Raw genomic sequence first — 21437 nt, 5'->3', positions numbered from 1 at the left:
CAAGAAACCCTAGAACCTCTGACATGATATTTTGTTATAAGTAAGAATGTAATGTAAATTTACTAAAATATTCATCAGTCATAATATAGAATACACAGCAGACATTAATACATGAGAATTATAGGCCCTACATGATTATATAGAAATACAGAGAAATGCATGATTATATATAATATTGCACTCCGGCTTTGAAGGTTTTGTATTTGTCCAGTGTTTATTTGACATGTTTCCAAATATCAATTATTGCAGTACAAATCAATTATTGCAAAAGGATTTTTGTGGTCCTTAAAATCAGACGAGACATCATCAGATAAATTTGAGAGTAAATAATTTAAAAATTGGTGTGAAGTAAATCCTAAGTTCACACTTAACTTAAAATAAAACTTTGCAATCATGTTAGGAATTGAGTACATCAAACAAAAAATACTGGTAAATAATAATTTAGCTACTCTGGGGAATTTTAAGCTATTCTTTAGCTATCGCTTGCAATACCGGCATCTTTAAGAAAACTACTTTAAGACCATTATCAAATATGCCCATCCTTAAACCCATTCTACACTGCTTTTCTACCTCCCTATGATAGTTTAAATTCTAATCAATTCACCATGAAAATACATGTAATTAATTCAAACAATATATAGATAGAGGCCTTATCCAATGAAATCAAATGGTGTTAAATCCAAAAATTGTCCCTAACAAAATATGGATGGATAAATGTATCTGAAGGCAAAATAGAGCAGACTCTGATGCACAATTTATACCCTTTGGAACAGTCTCAACCCTACTGTGGAGAAGCACTGTTACATTAGTTAACCCCTCTGGATTTAGTAATTAGTATCAATCTGAAAATACAACTCAACTCCTTTCCTTCATTTCAAACAAAGACATTAGAAACACTGCCATATGCTGCTCCTTAGTTATATATATCACAACATTGGACTATTCTATTTTGCTCCTCTGAGGTATTCTAGGCCATAATTGCTGAGGAATTCTAAGGTATTGTTTAGCTATTCCTGCTATATTAGTGCTATAGCCAACTATTTAACTATATAAACAGATAATAACATGGAAAATCATAGCGCAAATCATTGAACGATGAAAATACAATTCTTGATCTATAATAGGGTGGAATAAAGGCTAACGAAGGCTAACAAATAAAGGCTTATACGTTGTATATAATAACACACTCGATCAGCATGTTGGCATATGACATCATGAAACATCAACTCACCTTATGAAATACCACAAATTTGCGCCGATATAGTGTATATTTTCTCACATCCTAAACGTCCATATCTTTATCGGTAATATATAAAGTTAATAACAAGATACAAATGCCATATTCGCCGTAAAAAAACAATATTTCTTTACTATGCGTTAATAGCGTTATAGGTTGTTTCGCTAAGTATTCAAATTTCCCTCGTGGTCTACGCCCGAAAGGCATAATGGGATAAATGGAATAATCAGGCTCTGCGTCAGGCTGGACCATATAATTATCAGTATTAAACCTTTGAATGCTTTGAATTATCTCACGCTGGATTTCTGTAAATGAAAACAGCATTTTGCAAACATTATATTATGACTTTGTTCTATTTTAACAGTTCTTGACCGAATATGTCATGCCATGCTTGTAAAGTGTAAGTAAGAAAAGCTTCATTGTTGACTAAGGGCACTTTACTCATACTGATAATTAGCTAAATTGATGATCAGAACGAAAAACAATAAAATATGAACCATCTATTTTGAAATCAACAAACTTCAACAAAAAGGAACATTTGAAACACAAGTAATTTTGAAGATTACTCTCAGCTGAAATTCTTCAAATTTAATGCGAAGAGCATTTTCTTAGTTTAAGAATATATATTTCTTATAACAAGAAATTGATATCTCAATATTTTCTTAAGAAAACAATTTCTCATTTTAAGAAAAACATTTTCTTATGATAAGAAAGTGATATCTCTGATATTTTCTCGAGAAATAATTTTCTTATTTCAAGAAAATGTTTTCTCAAATTAAGAAGAAAAAATCTTAAGAAAATATTTTCTCAAAATAAGAAAATTATTTCTTGAAACAAGTAAATATTTTCTTAAAACAAAATTCCAATTTAACTTAAACAAGAAATTCATTTTTTGCTGTGCAGCATTGACACTTAAATAAATAAACTACACCAGATCTCAGGCACTTAGGGACTTTAAACGGAAAGAGTGAAGAGAGCCTTCTAGTGGAACGAAAAACAAATCTAACATCCAAATGCGGAAAAGCGGCGCTACAAAGACGGTTGATTTGGGTGCGAATCTGAAAAGAGTGTAACCCAGTAAAAGGGAGACAAAAATAGATGATTTTCTTAGGTGCTGTTAGGATAGGGGGTTTTGGAATGAACGTATTATCGAGAAATTTTCGCACCAGACGGTCGAATAAATGCGAAGGAAACCCGTTGACTTGGAAGAACTTCCTAACAATTTCAAGTTGGACGTGAAAGTTTTCATAACTCGAACAGAGATTGAAAATGCGATGGAGTAAATAAACATGATATTAAGCAGCGTTTATAACTGAGTGGTATAAAGCTATGGAAATTCGTGAAGAGACCAGTAAACGTAGGTTTATGATACACCGAAGTTGTAAACTTCCAGTTAGAGCGTAATATCTCAACATCAAGAAAAGGGAGCTTGCCATTGTCTTCCTTGTCAAATGTGAAGGATATATTGGGATGTTGTCAGTTGAAATAATCAAGGAAGAGAGGTGCGTGATCCAGAGATCGGAAGAGAAGGAAGCGATCATCTATCGTAGAGTACTGGTTTAAATAAGGAAGGACAGTTTTGGAGCTATATTTGCTCATGAAAAGACATGAAAATGTTCGCGAAAAGTTGCCCTAAGGGCTGCCCATTGCCAGGCCATCCACTTGTTGGTATAGACGACCATTGAATATGAAATGACAGTTCTTAACAGATAGGGACAAGAGTTTTTCAAATTCAGCACGGTCAAGGCCTTGAATGAACTGGTACTGGGAGAAAAGGTTATTTGCAAAGTATACTAATAGTTTCATCAACAGGGATGTTGGTAAACAAAGAGGCCACATCAAAACTAGCCATGACAACATTGTTGAAGTTGATGTCACAGTTCAAGAGTTCTTGGACGAACGAGAACGAATCCTTTATAATAAAGGAGCTAGATATGATAGGAGTTAGAAGCTGTATGAAAAATTTTGCAAGGTGGTACGAATAATGATTAACACATGACAAAATCACTCTGAGAGGAATGGTGGACTTATGAATCTTAGGAAGACCATATAAAATACCTATGCGAAATCCTGTAGGATGTATTTCATTATACGTTTGTTCATTGATCGAATGAGAGGCCTTTAATTTCTTCAGCAGTGTTTTCAATTTGCCTTCACGTTGTAGCGTAACTTTAACGGGATCTCCACCAAGCAACTGAAATTTCGAGCTGTCCGATAGTATTTCATCCATTTTGTTGTTATACTCGTCTTTGTTGAGAATAACCACGCCGTTGCTTTTGTCAGGTTTCATAATGACGATGTTGTTGTCGTTCTTCGGTGTATCGTAAACCTACGTTTACTGGTCTCTTCACGAATTTCCATAGCTTTATACCACTCAGTTATTAACGCTGCTTAATATCATGTTTACTCCATCGCATTTTCAATCTCTGTTCGAGTAATGAAACTTTCACGTCCAACTTGAAATTGTTAGGAAGTTCTTCCAAGTCAACGGGTTTCCTTCGCATTTATTCGACCGTCTGGTCCGAGAATTTCTCGATAATACGTTCGTTCCAAAACCGCCTATCCCAACAGCACCTAAGAAAATCATCTATTTTTGTCTCCCTTTTACTGGGTTACACTCTTTTCAGATTCGCACCCAAATCAACCGTCTTTGTAGCGCCGCTTTTCCGCATTTGGATGTTAGATTTGTTTTTCGTTCCACTAGAAGGCTCTCTTCACTCTTTCCGTTTAAAGTCCCTAAGTGCCTGAGATCTGGTGTAGTTTATTTATTTAAGTGTCGATGTTGTTCCGCGTCGTACGTGGGTCAAACCACGTGTCATTTACACACCAGAATATCAGAGCACTTGGGAATATCATCTATCACTGGTAAACAGACCTCAAGCCCTGTTATGTCCAGTATACATTCGCACCTAAAGGCTTGCGGACACCCGGCTAGCTTTGACGACTTTAGAATCCTCTCTTCCTCATCTGACTCTTATGAGCTAATGATACATGAGTCTCCTCATCACCAAACTTAAGCCTTCTCTTAATGTTCAAGGCAACTCTATCCCTCTCACAGGGGCGTAACTGTTGGGGGGGTGTGGGGGGGTGTGGGGGGTGTGGGGGGGTGTGGGGGGTGTGACACCCCCCCAATTGTTGAAAACAGTGTTTTGGTAGGGCAATTTGTTGGGAATTTGCAGGACAGACCGCTGGGTTCAGGCTGGACAATTTTTGCCCAAATTGATAAAAAAAAACATATGAATACTAAACAAACTAACGAAACTTTAAATTTACATGCAGCTATAAGAATTGTAAGTTAGTAAAATCGATCCAAATAGGGGTTCGCTGGTTAGAGAGACTGCAAATGCGCAGAACTTGAGATTTTTCAGTTAACTTAATTTGCAGGAGATATCGCTTCTTGAAAATCAGTTCGGGTGCGGGAAGTCTTGAAAATTAGGCGTGGGTGCAACTTACAATTCGAGAGAAAGTTGCCAGTCTGAGAAGGCCGTTTCCGACGATCTAGAGGACCGAATTTTCGAAAATCTTTCTCTCGGCGCCCAACCATGGTGGCGCCTCGTAGATTTCAATAATTTCCGAAATATATCAAAATCTCGCTTTCAGTTTTATGCAGCCGGGTTTGCGTAATAAATATATAACTGTCTCACAGCCTATCAAAAAGAGCTATAATTGCATTTGGTTGCCACGCCCTTTTCCGCGTATTTGTTGCAGGTCACGCCCTTTGGTAGGGCAAATTTGCTTCACACCCCCCCAACGCTTAGGGTCAAGTTACGCCCCTGCCCTCTCAATTTATTTTAGTCCTTACTTCGTATTGTCATCGTGTCGTGACGTTCTGTCCCTTGTCCTCTATGTACCTTGTTCTTACGTTGTCCTTGTTATCACCTTTTGTAAATTGATACCTTGTAAATATATTACTAGTCTACATATTCATGTTATCATGTAATTTATCATTTAGTCTGAAGATGTCTTAAGTTAAGACGAAACGTTACTACCAAATATATTCTTATTATTCTCAAATGGTTTGATTGTCTCTTATGGCTTTACTGAAAGCACTGTGTTGGGCTTTAATATTTATACTTCGAATACAAGTACATAGGACCAATAAATATTCATGCCTCGGTGTGAACCTGTATGAAAGGATATCCTGGGATAAACATATCGAATCTATTTGTTCCAAGGTTAGCGCCGGCATTGGTGCGATCAAACGGATTAAACATTTTGCATCAATTTCGACTGCCAAAATGTTATATAATGCTATAATACAGCCATATTTCGATTATTGCAGCCTTCTGTAGAATAATTGCGCGAGTGGTCTTTAAATAGGTTGCAAAAGTACCAAAAATCGCGCGGCAAGGGTTTCACGATACTCGGTCTTTTGAATTACTCGAGAACCTAAGTTGGAAATCTTTTGATGAAAGAAAAAACAATCTTAAGCCCATTCATTTTCATTAAAATTCTGAACGGCCACACCGCTCTCAATCTAAGTGAAAAATTTCGATGCAATAATGAAAAAAATATTACATATAATCTCAGAAATAGGAATACCGATTTAGCACTACCAATGCCGAGAAAAGAATTCGGCAAGATGTGCTTTAGATATAATGGCGCCTTGCATTGGAATAATAAAGATTTTGAGACATGGCATGGCGTGGCATGGCATGGCATGGTGTATTATGGTATGGTATGTTATGGTATGGTATGGTATGGTATAGTATGGTATGGTATATTATGGTATGGTATGGTATGGTATGGTATGGTATGGTATGGTATGGTATGGTATGGTATGGTATGGTATGGTATGGTATGGTATGGTATGGTATGGTATGGTATGGTATGGTATGGTATGGTATGGTATATGGTATGTATGGTATGGTATGGTATGGTATGGTATGGTATGGTATGGTATGGTATGTATGGTATGGTATGGTATGGTATGGTATGGGTATGGTATGGTATGGTATGGTATGGTATGGTATGGTATGGTGGTATGGTATGGTATGGTATGGTATGGTATGGTATGGTATGGTATGTATGGTATGGTATGGTATGGTATGGTATGGTATGGTATGGTATGGTATGGTATGGTATGGTATGGTTGGTATGGTATGGTATGGTATGGTATGGTATGGTATGGTATGGTATGGTATGGTATGGTATGGTATGGTGGTATGGTAGGTATGGTATGGTATGGTATGGTATGGTAGTATGGTATGGTATGGTATGTATGGTATGGTATGGTTATGGTATGGTATGGTATGGTATGGTATGGTATGGTATGGTATGGTATGGTATGGTATGGTGGTATGTATGGTATGGTATGGTATGTATGGTATGGTATGGTATGGTATGGTATGGTATGGTATGGTATGGTATGGTATGGTATGGTTATGGTATGGTATGGTATGGTATGGTGGTATGGTATGGTATGGTGGTATGGTATGGTATGGTATGGTATGGTATGGTATGGTATGGTATGGTATGGTATGGTATGGTATGGTATGGTATGGTATGGTATGGTATGGTATGGTATGGTATGGTATGGTATGGTATGGTATGGTGGTATGGTATGGTATGGTATGGGTATGGTATGGTATGGTATGTATGGTATGGTATGGTATGGTATGGTATGGTATGGTTGGTATGGTATGGTATGGTATGGTATGGTATGGTATGGTATATGGTATGGTATGGTATGGTATGGTATGGTATGGTATGGTATGGTATGGTATGGTATGGTATGGTATGGTATGGTATGGTATGGTATGTATGGTATGGTATGGTATGGTATGGTATGGTATGGTATGGTATGGTATGGTATGGTATGTATGGTATGGTATGTATGGTATGGTATGGTATGGTATATGGTATGGTATGGTATGGTATGGTATGGTATGGTGGTATGGTATGGTATGGTATGGTATGGTATGGTATGGTATGGTGGTATGGTATGGTATGGTGTATGGTATGGTATGGTATGGTATGGTATGGTATGGTGTATGGTAATGGTATGGTATGGTATGGTATGGTATGGTATGGTATGGTATGGTATGTATGGTATGGTATGGTATTATGGTATGGTATGGTATGGTATGGTATGGTATGGTATGGTATGGTATGGTATGGTATGGTATGGTATGGGTATGGTTGGTATGGTATGGTATGGTATGGTATGGGTATGGTATGGTATGGTATGGTATGGTATGGTATGGTATGGTATGGTATGGTATGGTATGGTTGGTATGGTATGGTATTGGTATGTGGTATGGTATATGGTATGGTATGGTATGTTATGGTATGGTATGGTGTGTATGGTATGGTATGTGGTATGGTATGGTATGGTATGGTATGGTATGGTATGGTATGGTATGGTATGGTATGGTATGGTATGGTATGGTATGGTATGGTATGGTATGGTATGGTATGGTATGGTATGGTATGGTATGGTATGGTATGGTATGGTATGGTATGGTATGGTATATTATGGTATGGTATGGTATATATGGTATGGTACGGTACGGTATAGTATCATTCTATGGCGGGCGTCCATTGCCCGCGCTTCGCTAGCTCGGTAATTGGATGGGTGGTGGTTGGTTGGCTGTTCAAGATACCATTGGCATGGATCTTTCCTTAATCCAAGTACCATTGCTAGTTCCCAGGCCACCTTGGACTACAGTTTGCACCTAACGTTCCAAATTGGTAATTAAGCAGCGGGGACCAGTGTTAATGTTTGTCCTTACATTACTGTAATTTTACGTCAAATTTTGGGGATTAATAAAGCAATTAAACTGTCAGAAAACTGCGTGGTCCATAGCGGATTAATCTCCATAAGGCTTGTCAGTGATTAATGGAAATTTCTCAATCAAGAGCGGCTCTATTGCGAATTTGCGGACCGAGAGCAACAATTACTTACCGACAACAGTGAAGTTAACAAAACATTTGAACTCTATAGTCTTGTTATTGCGTTTGTACGAGTAGGGATAGGTAATCACGTGCTTGCCCAGGGAGAAATTTGCAGGAGACCTGACGTCAGGTGGATGAACTTGGCCTCTCTTATAATCAGAGCACGTGACTTCTGGTACTGACCAATGGACCAGCCCTTTGATTTCATTAGGTTTAGCATATGCAGTAAACTCATAGTTAACGCCATCTCTGCATTCACATCCGCCTTCAAGTTAAAAAGAAGGATTGGTGTTTACTCTAAATTTGCACAGAACCAAAATTTTTTGAGAAGTGAAATACTACAGATTTATGGCGGATTTTATTTAAAATTATTTTATTTTATCCAATTTAAAATTTTATTTAGAATTTGGTGTTAAAATATTGGTATAATAGTTTACACATTTATTCCTGTTTATAAGCAAGTATTCTCATTCTTGACACGGTGGGGGGGAAGGGAAGGGAAGGGAAGGGAAGGAAGGGAAGGGAAGGGAAGGGAAGGGAAGGGAAGGGAAGGGAAGGGAAGGGAAGGGAAGGGAAGGGAAGGGAAGGGAAGGGAAGGGAAGGGAGGGAAGGGAAGGAAGGGAAGGGAGGGAAGGGAAGGGAAGGGAAGGGAAGGGAAGGGAAGGGAAGGAGGGAAGGGAAGGGAAGGGAAGGGAAGGAAGGGAAGGGAAGGGAAGGAAGGGAAGGGAAGGGAAGGAAGGAGGAAGGGAAGGAAGGGAAGGGAAGGGAAGGAAGGGGGGAAGGGAAGGGAAGGAAGGGAAGGAAGGGAGGGAAGGGAAGGGAAGGGAAGGGAAGGAAGGGAAGGGAAGGAAGGAAGGGAAGGGAAGGAAGGGAAGGAAGGGGAAGGGAAGGAAGGGAAGGAAGGGAAGGGAAGGGGAAGGGAAGGGAAGGGAAGGGAAGGAAGGAAGGGAAGGGAAGGGAAGGGAAGGGAAGGAAGGGAAGGGAAGGGAAGGGAAGGGAAGGGAAGGGAAGGGAAGGGAAGGGAAGGGAAGGGAAGGGAAAGGAAGGGAAGGGAAGGGAAGGGGAAATATTTATTTTTCAGCTTGCCTTAACGAGTCTTATCAGCTATAAAATATTACCTTTTGACACACATACACCTACCATGTAAATTGCAGGAAGCATCAACTGTTTCATTTACAACTTTGTCCAACTCCTCTAACTTTGATTCGAATATTCGCTCTCGTGACGACCAACCTTTAGTATATAGTTTCAACCTTTTGACCTTATTTCCGACAGCCAAGCGGACAATAGTGACATTCTTCTTGCTAAGTATTATGGTATATTCATCGACAAGTTTCGTTTGATTTTTTGCAGATTTGTGTGCGCTGCTGGTTAACAACAAAATAACGTCTTCTACCTCCGGACGGAAATTTTTAGGACTTGTCTTGTTAAACGGCTATGAAAAAATTGAATATTAAACTTGTATAATCGTTTGATTGTTGAAAAATATGTAGTAATTGAGTAAATAAATTGTATATTTGTGCCAATGGGCACCTGGAATTGGAGGTTTCACACATTTAGGGCTGTTCAGTCTAATATCTCAGCCGGCTACTTTGAAATGATGACGTCATAGGATATCAGTGACGTCAATGCAAAAGTGAGTTATCATCAGTGAGCTCCACATATATCTGGAGGAAGAACTTTTGGTGCAAAAGTGAAGCCAAAGATAGCGGAAATTGAGGCGCTATAGTACGTCAGTTTCAGTCTCTTAACTGGCGCGGCCAAATATTTCTCATTATTTTTATCAACGCTTTTTCATTGATTCATTCCATAAGTTATAGCTAATGTAGGCCATAGGAGATTATTTTCTTGGTTGAAACTTCAAAATGGAGAGGGGTGCTGCATGCATTTATTTCTAGCATATCCTATTAACAAAGATCCCTCCCTCCTTTGTGGTTTTCAATTGCAAGGAAATTCCCTTGCATTTTGGAAACCCTGGCTATCATGTGAAATGACAACTGAATTTCTTCGAGGTTCTGGCTTATGATTAGCTAATTTTCATTCTCAGATCACCTGGAGAATGATACATAAATTACAATACATAAATTACATTTTGGGGTCTTTGTAATATCACGGTTTAACAACTTTTCTTAATACCACGATCGAATATGAGCAAAGATTGAAAAGACACTTGTGTAAATGTTACATTGGTAAAACATTTAAGGCTTACTTACATTTTTTGCCATACTTTTGAACGCCGTATTGCCACTCGGATTATTTTCAAAGTCAATTCTATCCAGCCACTGCATCAACAATGTTTTGTTCTTAATTTCGCCAACCTCCAATAATTCTCTAGTTCGGTTGTCGCTTGAGAAGGAAGCGAAACCAAGATGAGTGCCTTGTTCTTCCACGCGCAGCTTTTCACTTTTGATAAATTTCTTCAGAAATTCTTTCACATCAGCGATGTACGCAGAGTTAACATAATTCGAAATGTCCCAGAGAACAAGGATATCTTTTATACACTCTAGAACAAAATAGAATACAACTCATCAGTGCCACGCAATGACACAGGTGGTGAGGTAGAGTCAATCTAAAGTATATAACAAATATGTTTGTTGTTAATTAAAGCACGAACAAGAATCATTGAACTCAGTGAAACCCTTGTTGATATTATCATTGTATTTTCACCCATACTGACTGATTTGTAAAACGACCCTTTTTGTGTGGCTTCGTTTAGGCTCTTCTAACGTCCGGGATCGTCGGGTCGTTTGGGGAGACAGCTCTTTACAAATACTCACAGAACACACACATATATTTATAACTCTTTATTCGTGCTTCGGTGCTTGAGATGTGCTCTTCTCGTGCTCCTGTATCAACTAACTGTTTTGTGCTTAATCATACTGTGCTATATCGCTACATGATTTCCCTTTTCAATAACCCATTGTGCATTGTTCATTGTGCATATTACGTGTATCATGTTTCCTATATTACAGATTGTCAAAGTAGTGCTGTCCTAGGAAATGTTTAGTGACGATCTTCCCGCGTGTGTATTAAAATTCAAAACCAAGAATGTCCACTGACAAATATTACAACTCGTAGCAACAAAAAGACCATCCAAGTTTAACCTGGACCTAGCCCGGTGGCGCAGCCTGACGATTTTGTTCCGCTATTAAATTTCGAGTTTTTTCTTTATTAATTTCATTTCATTATTTTATATTATTATATTATTATATTTTCACAGTCAATGATCACCAGAATATCAGCATAGCGGGACAAATCGTGAGGCTGGTTACGCTACTGACCTAGCTACCATCCACATCGACCGCTTTTTTACAAATTAAGAGAGATGAAATATACTGGGGCGGTTGTATAAAACTCTTAACTACGTTTTAACTACTTTTAACCACCCAACTGTAGTTAAAACGTAGTTAACTTTAATCACGTAGTTAAGCCAGTTGTATAAAAACTTTAATCACGTAGTTAGCGCTAACAGTAGTTAAAATCTAGTTAAAATTTGATAACTATCCTCAAGGGCATCGTTAACTTTTCAAAACATAGATAGAGCACTTCGTACAGAATATAGGGGTAAAACTGCATTATTGGTGCTAGGCAAATGTATAGCTAACGATATACGTGAATAAGGAATCATGTACTCTGGGAATCAGTTTGTACTGAAATTCAATAAGATCGGTCTGGCCGTTTTTACCCTTGAAAGGAAGGTCGGTTTAATTGAAAAATGGCATAGAATGGCATACAAGGCTTTCAAAGCATACAAGGCTTTCATGGCATACAAGGCTTTCATGATTCATGTGATCGTTGTCTGTAAACCCATTTTAGTGTAGGTTTACCATGATCAGTGTATGCTAGTGTATGCAGAGTGAGCATATCAAACAAGACAAGTCAAGAATCCAGCATTATGATTACCTGTACGTATTTTCTCGAACGACAGACGTCTAGATTTCCTGCGCTATCGGCCATACACAGCGACTCGTGTACGTGTTATTTTATACGTGTATCGTGCATGCAGTTTCCTGCTTTTGGTTCGCACGACCCGAGTTCGAATCCCGGCGACAACAAACTTTTTCAATTTTTTGTAAATATTTCTTTTGCGGGGGTACTAGAACTATTAGTTTGTTTAGCACGAAAATATTTCGATACGAAATCAAACGAGTACAAAATACGGGTATCTTTGTTGGCCTGCGCGGCCAGGAAGACCGGGTCGAAAACGTAAAAAACCAAAAAAAAATCGACAGAAATTTAAGACTGCGTTCGCGCAGTGCGCTACGCAGTAAAAATGGCGTCTTGAGCTTTTGAGGAGTGAGAAAACATTAAAATCAACACATACCCATAGGAAACCCAGTCAAATGAAGTTTAAAAGTAAAACAAATTAAAATGAATTAAAGTATATGTAATTTGCTACAAAATACTGTTAGAACCATGTATGTAGCGTGCTCCAGTGGCGCTGCCATTTGACTATGCAACTAGCGACGTAACTTACTAATATTAAGAAGGAAGGAAACTCTCGCCTCAATTTTCAACATTTTGACAAATTTAAATAAAATTACTATGGTAAAACGGCACGTTGACTGCTAAATGCCTACCGTAGGTTTAAGTTGAATAATCAAACTATACTTTCATAATAAAAATAATGCTGAATCCAAAGGAAAGCCCTGGAAAAACGTACACAAATTTTGTGAATTGGCCGAAATTTTAAGAAAGGGCCCCGTCAAAGCTTTTAAACTTCATTTGGGCAGGAACGGAGCATATTTAGCTTTGGGAGACGTGTCGATGCCAAAATCCATAGCAAAGATTAAACATCTCCATTTTCAACTGCAACCGGTATTTTGACTCAAAGGGATATTTTTATATAAGAGCGCCGTTTTCGTTGAATTATTTTATTTTGTTTTATTGCACTTTTTCCAATATTTTAGATCAAAATACTGTCAATTTTTATAAATAAGAGTCCACAGTCTTGTTCAAAATTAATAACAGTGGCAGTGAGCTCTATACAACTGGAACGATAACTCCTGACAAACATCCCTATTTAGCTTGAAGCCAAAATAGTTTTTCTGAGTTTTGAGACGAAATACTTGACGCCAGACGTTGGGCTGTGTGTCAAATTAAAGCTATTGAAAAGTTACATTTGGTGTAGAAATTTCAAGACTTGAACTGCAAAGGAAATATTTTAAAAATCGCAAAAAAACCGGGAAATTTTCAAATATATATTCCCTTTAAGCTAAAGTCTCCAAATTTCTACACGAAATATAACTTTATAATCGCTTTAATTTCATATACGGCTCAACATTAGGCGTTAAGTATTTCAGCTCAAAACTCAGAAAAAGTAAAAATCACTGGCTTTAATCCCCCCCCCGGGTTATCATTCCAGTTTGTTTACAGTTCAATGAACAGTGGTCAAAAATTTCAAGATACTTCGTGCTATTTCTCTGTTTAACAACCCCACGCAAGCTCCACGCAAGTTAACTACGTGTTTTGTTAATCATCCGACAAACTACGTTTTGTGCAACGCAGTTAAGTCGTGCAGTTAACAAATCATAGAATTTAACTACAGTGATTAGCGCTAATCATGCATAGTTAAAGTTAACTACGTCTTTATACAACCGGCCCCAGAAACCTAATTAGACCATTTTAATGAGATATTCCTGCATGAACGCATTAAACAAACACGCCCCAATGAGACCACAAAAGTACGCGGAGAATCTATATTGCATCGCTATATCTCTTAAAATATCCTGCCCTGTCAGATTATTCATTACTAATGAGAAGTTATCTTCAGAAAAGAGACAACTTGAAAAGTACGCAGTGCGAACTAAATTGTGAAGGATTGATTATTTTGTCTACAACTGAAACGTCTTGTCAGTATAATGTAACATTAATAAAGATATTTTTGAAAATGATAATGATTTTTTCGGCTTACCTCTTTTATTGCCATTTCTCTCAGCTATTTCTTCTTTTTCTAAACATTGAATACAAAACTTGTTAATCGCGTGGATAGACCCAATGTGTATCGAATCATATTATGATCTAGGCAAATCTTAAAAGTAATTTTGTCATATAGGTAGAAATTGATAATATTATGGTTTTGATGTTTCGTTGAGAAATGTTGTAAGATAAATAGAATTAGGCGTGGAAAGTTTGCATGGGTTAAAAAAACAACGTTGGCAACGTTGATGCTGTTTCTGAGAAACTGAAAGATATTAATTTTTGACCAATAATAAAAAAGTATGTGAATTTTTTAAATCCTTAGGTCTCTTTTACCTTTAATACCTTTAATTACCTTTAATACCTTTAATACCTTTAATACCTTTAATACCTTTAATACCTTTAATACCTTTAATACCTTTAATATACCTTTAATACCTTTATACCTTTAATACCTTTAATACCTTTAATACCTTTAATACCTTTAATACCTTTAATACCTTTAATACCTTTAATACCTTTAATACCTTTAATACCTTTAATACCTTTAATACCTTTAATACCTTTAATACCTTTAATACCTTTAATACCTTTAATACCTTTAATACCTTTAATACCTTTAATACCTTTAATACCTTTAATACCTTTAATACCTTTAATACCTTTAATACCTTTAATACCTTTAATACCTTTAATACCTTTAATACCTTTAATACCTTTAATACCTTTAATACCTTTAATACCTTTAATACCTTTAATACCTTTAATACATTTAATACCTTTAATACCTTTAATACCTTTAATACCTTTAATACCTTTAATACCTTTAATACCTTTAATACCTTTAATAACTTTAATAACTTTAATACCTTTTATACCTTTAATAAATTAAAACATTTCGCAATGTGTTTTACTGACTTTGCATGTAATGCTCTAAAGCGTCCTGTAATCTGCAAGGGTCCGTCAAGTATAATTTCTGTGCAAAAGACATATTATGGAATAACAAATTGAATTAATATCAGTGGTTAATTTCACTCTTCTCATTGAATTTGGATAAGGTTCCCGTTGTCCCTCCCTTTTTTTTGGCCAATGATAACAATGAAGATATCCAGACGAATTATCTCTCGCTGTTTCCTGGTCTTTTGCTTTCACTATTCGTCACCGCTAGAAGTGCTATACACCTAGGATTACACTTACCACTGGTATTGCAAGAACGAACATAGACTAAAATGGTACATGAAACTGTCTTTCCTCCATACAGTATAAAGTTATACTTGATGTTATTTAAACCGGCAGGAAAGCGCTGCGGTGATTTTACGTTTGGCTCCACTTTGTAAAGATTAATCTGGAATTTATGCGAGCAAGTTATCGTTGGCTTCGCCCATGACACTGGGTCTGAAATTTTACTTCTCGTAATACGGTCTATTCTTCGCTCTTGAAAATGACAAACGCAATTGCCTCCTAATAAAAAAACATGAAAAGTTTTAATCGCTTCCTGTCCCCTATGTACACAACATATAATTATACCATTTTGGACCAGGTATACCATGCAGTGCTACTTTTATCAAAAAAGGGAATACCTCTACTGCTAACATATTTTTGCGCAGCTCAAATTGAAGATTGATTTCAAGTCGAGTAATTGTTGAACATACAATCTTAGACTATGTGCACACGAGCGTCGTTTTCGCGCGTTTTCAAAATCGTTTTTATCTAGTCTATCGCTTTGACGCCCTGTCCACACTATCCAAAGGAAAATATTCTCAATATGTTAAATTAGCTTCAACTTCTATTGTTTTTTGACGATGTTTGAAACCGTTTTGGCATGAAAACGAAAATGAAAACGCTCGAAAACGTTACCGCGTGTGCACATAGTCTTACAATTAAAAGACTGCAACGATGTAGTAGGGAGGAGCACTTGGCGCCACAATGGTTTCGACAGCTCGTTGGTGGGTCTTTGTACCTCACACATTCTTTTTAACGAAATATTGTTTTAAGTGAAATTTGTCGGTATATAACCGCAAAAAACAGTGGCGCCATACAGTAGATCGGTAATTTGGGGGTATTCATGCAATTCCCGTGCTCACCTTCCGCCTATTTTGAAAACAACTGGGGCCGGTTGTTCGAAAGGTGGATAAGTCGCTATCCAACGGATAAGTCGCTATCCAACGGATAAGTTTTATCCAGCGTGTGATTTGCGTTGCACGAAGCTTGGATAACTTTATCCAACGGATAAAAATCGCTATCTCCTGGATAAATTTATCCAAGGTCCGGAGGTAGTTTAAATCCACTATCCAGTGGATAAATTCAAAGATACAAGATAACACTGTAAACATTTAGATAAAAAAGGACAAAAATGCAATATTCCTGTTACTACAAACTAATATATACAAACTAATGTACATCATGATTGTACTCACTATTAAAACTGTTTTCGAAGTGCAATCCAGCCAATGTTTATATATTTGTCGCAGCGTTTCACGTTGCCTACACATTCCGTTTCGAGCGGCGATTTTTTGGACATCCTCACATTTATAACAGGCGGTATATTTACTGTACGCTTCTAAACAGTTTATAAACGCGAATATGCAAAGAAAGATTTAACCTATTCCAAGGAAACTTGCTAATATCTATAAGTAATTTCATTCACGCAATAGACAAGTACAATAGACAACAAGGCTACGAATTTTGTTCTATGCTTAGATAAGCCAGGAATTAGCCAATCAAAACATTAAAATAGTGTTCCTAAATTTGTTATGGAATCGAAAGGCAAAGCGTCGCAAGGTCAAGGAATAAAATTGAAATGTGTTTATGTGAAGTGCAAAGTTCGAGGAAATCACTTGTTCATGTCTTAATTTTCCATTTAGTAACTACTCGAGAATTCGTAATGATTATGAATTCAATGTTATAAATTCTTAGCAATTACAGCTGACGTTGTGGTACGAAATTTCAGGATAATCCGGTTTTCTCCTGGTAATTTTTAACTTATCTATTGGATAGCTATCCACTCCACTATCCACGCTTCGTGCAACGCGTTTTTATCCAATGGATAACTATCCACTGGATAGCAGATATATCCGTTGGATAGGACTTATCCGTTGGATAACTTATACACCTTTGGTACAACCGGCCCCTGGATGGTAAAGAACATGAATAATTGAATATCTGTTCCCCACCAATTATAAATTTGGCGGTGAAACTGGCAGTAAGAATCTTAAAACCTTTGGCCGGTTGTTCAACTTTGGATTAACTCAAATTTTTACATCAGTTTTTTTAATCGCTTGGTTATGCAGTGCAACATGTTGCCATAAATATTTTGAAGATAAATATGGAAGTCTTATTTTGCAAAGTCTTGAAATGGACAGCAGTGCAGAAGTAAAAAACCAAAACAGCCGAGGAAAATTTAACCCAGCGCAAACCTACAGGCCCATGAGGACCAAATTCCACGGGCGCTTTTTCTCGGCAAAATCAGAAATATTTCGCCTGTTTCTTTTGAACTGTGACTACAGCTTGAGCAGGCATGCAGGCATGTCTCGTAGAAAGATATTTAAATCATTTATGTAAGAGAGTCTATTCCCTTGGCTTGCACTGGAGAGCTATAGGTTCATGCATAACTACCATAAAGCATGTCAAATATGGTTAAGAAAATGATCTCGCCATGCAGCGTCGTAGAAAGACTGCATGCCTAATTGATATATTCATATGTATATATTCAAAATCCGCATCAAGGAGTTTTGTTCAGCTCGATTAACGAATATGCATCTCCTTCAATTAGGCTTCTAGCGATACGGCCAAGATGCTTCCTATTATTAGGAAGCGCGAGGTCTATAGACAGCAAACAAATATCATGCATGCAGATGCAGACTGAGGTCTTAACTTTTGTACTGATCCAACAATGTTGGATGAGGTCGTTAAAATTCTCTCTTTATGGACCGACTGAACGAGATTAACAAGTATCTATTATATAGCAAGCGTCACTTCCGGTGAAATGGAGCTCAGTGATTAGCTGAGAAGAATTTTCAAAAACTAAATATTGAACTATTTAATTTACCTAAACTGTCTAGAGACGTCTTGTTATTTTCACAAGCAATTAAATTTGCTTTTGAGTGTTTATTTGTGCCTTTTTCATTCAGAACTTCTCTGTTTCCCATCTCGTTATGGATCGCCGGCAACGCCGGTCCATTACGGGAATCCGCCGGTTCATTAAGGGAAATTTTATCAAATGTGTACCATGCAGGCTATACTATACGAAGTCATGCATTTTTTGTTAGTTTCAAGTGTAGATACATGCCTTATGCCATATATATATAATAAACTTTTGATTAACCTCGTTTGCTCGGTCTTTACCGAGAAATATCGGACCTCGATCTTTTTGTAAAAACCTCGCTTTTCGAGCTCGGTCTGTTCAAAAAGACCTCGGTCTGATATTTCTCGATAAACACCTCGCTTCGGTTAATAACAAGTTATTACTGCATGTCATTCAGTTTTACAAAAACATTGCAAGCATCTCACTCATTTCTCACTTACAAAAATCATCTAATATGCGTAATGGAAAAGCAATCACCGGTCATCACGCATCTTTTCGGATGGATAAGTAGCAGGTCAATCGGACCGCGGGCCACTTAACTCCATAATGCCATATAATAACTAAACGTTTATAGCGCCAATGCATGCATGAAAACGTTATATAGTATACTGAACTTTGGAATCAAAATATAAACAATGATATGGTTTTTAATTACCAACAATAGGACACAACTTTATGTAGTTTTCGTATCTCTCTTCAAGATACTCCGCTGTCCTCTTACAACAATGTGACATATTGATAATATCTTCATTTAAACACTCTTTCTCCCATTGCTGTCTGTCTTCAACGAATTCTGACCATCCATTTGTACAAAATTTTGACTCTTCCTCTCCAAAAACGAGGTTTGCAGCAAAGTAAAACATTATAACTGTCTGCAAAACTTCTTTACAGTTGCCGAATATGATTGGCTTTCGTTCGTTTCCTTTATCTCCCATTCTGCGAAGATTTATAGATCTTTCAACTTTTGAAAGTCCTGTAGTGAAAGGAGCTGGATGTATCGAGTGTAAAAAGAAATCTGCCGGTCAAGACAGAATATATATAATATCATTTATAATATGAACAGGGGTATTTTAACACTCGTAGAACGGCAGTACATCTGGGGTACGGTGAAAGTATTTTCCGTATATGTCACGTCTTCAGTGCCATAACGAGTTTCAAAATTTTCCCGCTAATTTCTTTGTTGTTGTTGTGAAAATAAAAATGGTCTTTGATTCGTATATAAATCGAAATTAACTTTGAAAATACAAACGAAAACACTTAAAAGATATCTTTAGATGAGAAAAAATTGTTGAATCAATATGGCAAAAATAACACCTGTTGAGGTGCTATTTTAACACCATGATCCGGGTGCTAAATTAACTCCAATCTCTGGTGTTAAATTAACCCCCATTCTGGTGTCAGTATAACACCTTTGGGTGTTTAATTAGCACTACATTTGGTGTTACTTTTTACTTACTGCAATTTAATGTGCAGTACATCAGTATAATCATATCTAAATCAAAATTAATGACACATATACAAGGAAACAAAAAATCAATATATTAAACTTGGACACAATTGCATATTTACAATTACTCCAGCAGGACTATTTACAAAAATAGCCAGACAAATATTTACAATTTTCAACAAACAATGTCAAGTTCTTTTATAAATTTATCCACAGAAACTCACTTCCCAGCATATGTTCTTCCATGGCCATTTTTTTATTATTTGTATTTTGTCATCTGTATATGGAGTCATCAACCTAAGATAAATTTATCAATAATCATTAAAAAAGTAAAATCAGCCCACAAGGTTTCCTAATATGAGGGAGAGATTCTCTTTCAGTAATTAGACCTAAAGCAACCACTAGCTGTGCTCTGAATGTCTTCTTTGAAAAACAAATTGTTTATCAATTGCTATTGTTAAAATCTAGTTAGGTTACCAAAACTATAATCGGTACACTAAGCATTGGATAAAGACAGTCAAAATAGTAGATTGTGGGGCAATAAACTACAGGTGACATTGTAATTTTGTCCTTGGGAAAATTATAGTATATTAATTGCATCATTTACCTGATTCTCTGTGCGGCCAATCTTGTTTGTTGTTTCTATCTGGTTCGAAAGAACCAATACAAACTTCTTGGCACAGTATTTGGCATTCTTGACAACTCTTGATAGATTGAAATTTGCCAACCATACCATGGACTAATAGTTCTTGCACATTTTACTGCCAAATTCTGCCTTTACCTGCAACAAAATAATAGAATGTGTTCAGTTACAAACCTTACTTGCAAAAGAAAATGATTTTACTAAATTATGGAAACATACTTTGTTATTTGACTAAAATATAAATGTGAATTTGAAAAATGACAAGCTAAAATGGGACTCTCAGGTAACCTGTAGGAAATTATATTTCTACATAATTTTACAAAAGTCATACACAGGCAATTATTTTAAACAAATAACTTGCTCTCTGAGATCAAATTTATCAAAATAGAGCAAGGATTATCGTTAATATATCAAAGAGCACGGACAATTGTTGATATAGGATAAAATATCGCTAAATTATGTCAATAATATGAGACAAGCGAAGACGCATCTAAAATTACGGTAAACTGGTAAAGTAAATATGAATAGATACCTATTATTGCAATGATATTTTCTTTGACCACAACTTGCTGAAGAGATCGCAGTAAAGTAGAATACGTCATTTGGCTTCTCTAGAATAAAAAACATTTGTTTGTTCAGCGATTTGGCCGTTTGACTTTGAGCGAACATGGATACTGTATGTCTGTATTTGATCAAATTCAAACACTTACCAAGATATTTCTGAGATAATACCACAACCAATTGCCTTGAAATTTCCTTATGGGAGCCCGTTGTTGTTTAGGATATTTAGAAGTACCAAAATAGTCGAGTAAATACGCTCAAAACGTCTTTTTAACACAGCAGCATAAACATCTCGATGAATATACGATCAAAAGAGTTTTCAAACGACGCGCTCAAAAAATTTGCATACAAGCGCTGACACGTGTCATATTTCGTTCCTTATATGGACATACATATGCCTATACGCGATTGCGAAATATTTACTTTGTAGCAATCATTACATAGCACAAAATAACTAGTCGTTAAATTAGTCGTTTGATAAAATAAAAAGGACAATGGATCACCGATCACTATCGATGTATCGGGGTTTTTTTTATATAGAAACGTATCTGACCTGACGTATTCATAGCAACAAGCTGAATTTCCATGTCGTCTTTTAGATGAATAGTTGTGCGAAAAGCACGGGAATTTTTTGTTCCAAAATCATCTC

General features: G+C 36.7%; 1 long non-coding RNA gene across 1 annotated transcript; it reads right to left on the bottom strand.

Annotated features, from left to right (window-relative positions):
• Nucleotides 1-19592: 19592 nt before the first annotated feature.
• On the bottom strand, nucleotides 19593-21188 carry LOC114534571. Its single transcript, XR_003688141.1, has 4 exons — nucleotides 20938-21188; nucleotides 20760-20838; nucleotides 20192-20365; nucleotides 19593-19881 (listed from the first exon to the last, which is right to left on the bottom strand). It is a non-coding gene; the product is annotated as an uncharacterized LOC114534571 (long non-coding RNA).
• Nucleotides 21189-21437: the final 249 nt, after the last annotated feature.

Source organism: Dendronephthya gigantea, unplaced genomic scaffold (genome assembly GCF_004324835.1).
Source record: "Dendronephthya gigantea isolate DGI-Jeju-01 unplaced genomic scaffold, DenGig_1.0 000103F, whole genome shotgun sequence".
In the NCBI taxonomy this organism is placed as follows: domain Eukaryota; kingdom Metazoa; phylum Cnidaria; class Anthozoa; order Malacalcyonacea; family Nephtheidae; genus Dendronephthya; species Dendronephthya gigantea.
Note: the sequence above shows the minus strand (reverse complement) of the source record. Positions and strands in the feature narration are given on the sequence as shown.